This window comes from Sturnira hondurensis, unplaced genomic scaffold (assembly GCF_014824575.4).
Source record: "Sturnira hondurensis isolate 20B ecotype Veracruz unplaced genomic scaffold, ASM1482457v3 Scaffold0000022, whole genome shotgun sequence".
NCBI classification, from domain to species: Eukaryota; Metazoa; Chordata; class Mammalia; order Chiroptera; family Phyllostomidae; genus Sturnira; species Sturnira hondurensis.
The window spans coordinates 4989785-4993946 of NW_028072653.1; positions in this window are offsets into that span (position 1 = coordinate 4989785).

Below are 4162 nucleotides of genomic sequence, written 5' to 3' on the forward strand. Positions count from 1 at the left end.
ATGTTAATAGAGAGCATTCTCTACTCCTTTACCGCTGGTGTCGGTTCTTTAATTCTGCAAACATTTATTATGCACTGGTGGCATAGTCAGCAGTTTATTAGGTGCTATTGAAAATGGAAGTGGCAGGAGATATCGCAGTTGTCTTAAGTCAGGTTTCTGAGAAGCAAAGACTGAATGTGATTGACTAAGGACATGCTCCTTAGGACCAGTCTCCAGGAGCCGGGTGTGATAGCAGCTGAGGTAGGAGAGCAGAACTGGGCAAGGGGGAGGTCGTGTGCAGCCTGGGGCTGATCTACAAACTGCAAATCTAGAATGTGAGATGCTCTGTGGAGTTGCTTCTTCGTGGAGGTAGCTGGGCTGGCTCTTTATTCCCACCCTCAGTCAATCATGGGGAGCTTTGGGAAGACTCCACTTCCTAAATGAGGAGATGCCATCCAGCCTGGGGACAGTCTCCCGAGGAGCAGGCAGCTATGAGCCACGAGCAGCTGACAAATAGTGCACGGCCTGCCAGAGAAAATAAGCCCTGAAGTATGCTTTAGAAGGCTTTGTTCTCTTCTCCCCCCCTTGGCTGCATCCTTCATAGTCTCTTATCTCCCCAATAATCCCAATACACACCTTTCAAAATCATGTCATTGTCTTCCTGTTTCTCACCACATTTTAATATTGCTCAGCCAGACCCGCCGATACCTTAGCTTTCTTCTCTTCATCGATGAGATTTGAGCTGCTGAGATTGCTGATTGGAGGCAGCACCATTTAGACTAGTTGGCTTTTCTAGCCAAAACCGTCCCATGACTTCACAAATCCTCGAGCATGGCCTGTATGACTCTCAATACCTGGATCTCTAGTACCTTTCTTTTTTGTTTTTTTTAAGATTTTATTTATTTATTTATCTTTAGAGGGGAAGGAGAGAGGGAGAGAAACATCAATGTATGGTTGCCTTTTGTGCGTCCCCTGCTGGTAGTTAGCCTGCAAGGAACCGGCCTGCAACCCAGGCATATGCCCTGACTGGGAATCGAACTGCGATCGTCTGGTTCGCAGGCCTGTGCTCAATCCACTGAGCTACGCCAGCCAGGGCCCCTCTAGTACCTTTCTGATATTCTCTCCTGTCACTCACTATACCCCTGATACACTCATTCCACTCCATTCAGGTTAGCCCTTACGCTGATTCTCACACATGCATAAGTCATTGCAACTGCCGGTCACTCTCTCCCTAGAACATTCTCCTTGCCCAGTAAGTTTACTCATTTACTTCCTTTAGGTCACTGACCAAAGGTCACTTTTTCTTCAGTTGGCCTTTTCTGATTACACAGTCTAAAATAGCCTCCACTTAAACACATCCATCCCTCCCTGACATGTATTTTTTTTGATTGGTTGGTTGATTGGTTGGCTGGCGAACCAATCTAGAATGTAAGCATACCATAAGAGCAAGGACACTCGTTCTGTTTACCAATGTTAAGAGTGTAGTAGGTACTCAGATTGGTTAGTGAGTAAATAGGTGCTGAAGGAATGAGAAAGAGAAGATCCTTTGTATTTCTTAGAGAAAGCCTTGCTGGAATGGCTTTTGTACTGCAACTTTATGAAAAGTGAAACATTCATGGGTGGGAAAGTAGACAACTTTCCAGGCAAAGAAATGAGCCTGTGCCTCTGGATCAAGGAAGCACAGATGTCTGTAGTTTTTTGACCATGTTCTCTGCTTTGGAGGAGGGTCCATCCATAATCAAGCAGTTTTCTGAATGAGGCTGCCTCTCAGATCTATATTCTCCTTTCCACTACAGGGTAGCTCGCTGGATATTTCCAGTTACATGGGCTTTTGTCCTGGTCAAGTGACACTTTCTTGATTTATTACTGTCTCTCTGGTAAGGTATTAGAATTATCAGAGACAAGGCTTTATTCCTCACTTTCTTATCCCATCCGTTAATAACTTGTATTGATTCTTTTCTTATAATATCCTTTACTTTCCCCATACCCACTGCCACGTTCATATCCTAATATGTCATACTGTACTTGCCTGTTGACTGGATTTTCTGACTTCAGGCTCTACCTGTTTACTATCCCACTGTGCCCCAAACCGTTCTAAATTATATTTTCAGCTCATCATCCAATGTACTCCTAGGGCTATCTACAATGTTTACTTCCAAAGTCATGGTTTAATAGTCAAGGCTATCCAGGACTTGGTACCAACCAATTTTTCATGTTGTCCTCTTTCCAGGAAGCCTCATTTTTCTCGTATTTGTGTTCACTTGCACTGTGTACTGTTGTATTTTTAGCCACAGTTCCCCACCATCTTGGATGTCATTCTGTTCCTCTACTAGAAGTTCAACCTGTCCTGGGAAACCCGGTCCAAGGTTTCCCCCACGTACAACTGCGATGGCCAATCCATGCAAAAGGGTCTTCTAAATAGTTTAAACATCTAAAAATTCATTCTCTGGGAGTCACCTGGAAAGTAATAATTTATTTCCATATAGCATATTCCTTTTTTTATGTCAAAACATTATTTGAATTTACTATTTTTATGTATGATTTTACCTTTAATGTCTTGTTTGTCTAAGAGGATGTTAAGTTGTCCTTGGGGCAGGGATAAAATCACCATGTAGGAACCCACTTCCTACTCCCCACTGACCCAAGTCATTCTATATGACATTGCCCAATGAACCTCCCTAAATAGGATCTGTACCCACACAGCTGCAGGACCACTCATGAAATCAAACTGCAGTCAACATGCGTTCATGTTACCCTGGACAACTAAAGTATATTGACAACTTTTGGCACCTAAAATACCTACTTCACCTTTAAGATTTCCTCAGGAACAAAATCATTTCAGTTGAGACTTAGCTAATCTTTCTAGGTAGCTTTTGTTTCCACTTCCTTTTTGCTGGTTCAGCACCAGGAGGTTCCTTCTATCATTTCCATTTTATAAACGAGTGAAAATGTTGATTTTCAGACATTAAGAACGTGGGTTTCAGAGTCAGACCTAGAGTTCAACATGACTTTGCTCCTTTACTGTCTTTGTGACCCAGAACAACTAGATATAATGGCAGGTTGTGCTCACCTTCTTTCCTAAAGGTGACTCTGTTTGGCAGATAAAACCACAGTGTGTTGTTTTTGTCACTCTTTAGACTCACTACAGTAAAGTCAATAGAGCCTGGGGTATTTTCTTCTTTTAAGTTCCAAGGCTAGATATGGAACCATACAGAAACCAAGGAGAAAATGCACAGAGTGGGTGCCGCAGATTGGGAGAGATTCTCTAATTAATTCTTCAGGGAAAACAGTCTTACTTTTGTTTTACATAATTTCATTCTGATTAATTTTCATAGCTGTTTTCTTGTCTGACACTTGCTTATCTGATAGCGACGTGTGGTCGTTTTCTTCTGCCTTTCGAGAGCTCTAGATGATATCTTGTTTCATGACAAAACTTTCTTACAAAAATAGCATCAAAATACATATTCATATTTGATGTTAGAAGAAGCAAGCCTGGAATGTTATTATTCACCTGGCAGTTACCTTGCAATTAAACATTTATTCTCCTAGAATATGCCAGCATAGATGATTTTATTGCCACCTTATGTCATATGATCTCTTTGTCATTTGAGAAATAAACTGCCAACTTCTGTTATCCTAGGTAATACCCATTTCTTTCAAGCATGTACAGTTCTAAAAATATTTAGCGCTGCAGCAAATATTTTTAACTGAAAAAGGAATACTTCTCTCAACAAATTTAGTTTGAGATACTTCATTATTTTTGTCAGGTGGAATACTTCTGCCTTCTAATAACAAAAAACCCTGACTCAAAGTGACAAACAATAAGGAAAATGTATTACTGGTGTAATAGGAAGTCTCAATTCATGATGGATGTCAGGGGTGATTGATTTATTGGTGCACAGATGTGATCCACTGCACCGGTTCTTTTTATTTCTGGTCTCTGCCATCATAAACACTTGCTTTGTTCAAGATGGATGCAACATTTCCAGCCATTAAATTCAGTAAGAATAATAGGAGGAAGCGAAGTGATCACCCCTTCTCTGTCCTGCCCTAACAAATACGAAAATTCACAGAAGCCACCGAATATACTTCCTCCACCCCTTGCCATATCGAATAGATTTTGGCTGCAAAATTATATCTGAGCTAATCAGACTCAATCCTTGGTCTGTGACAGGTGAAACTC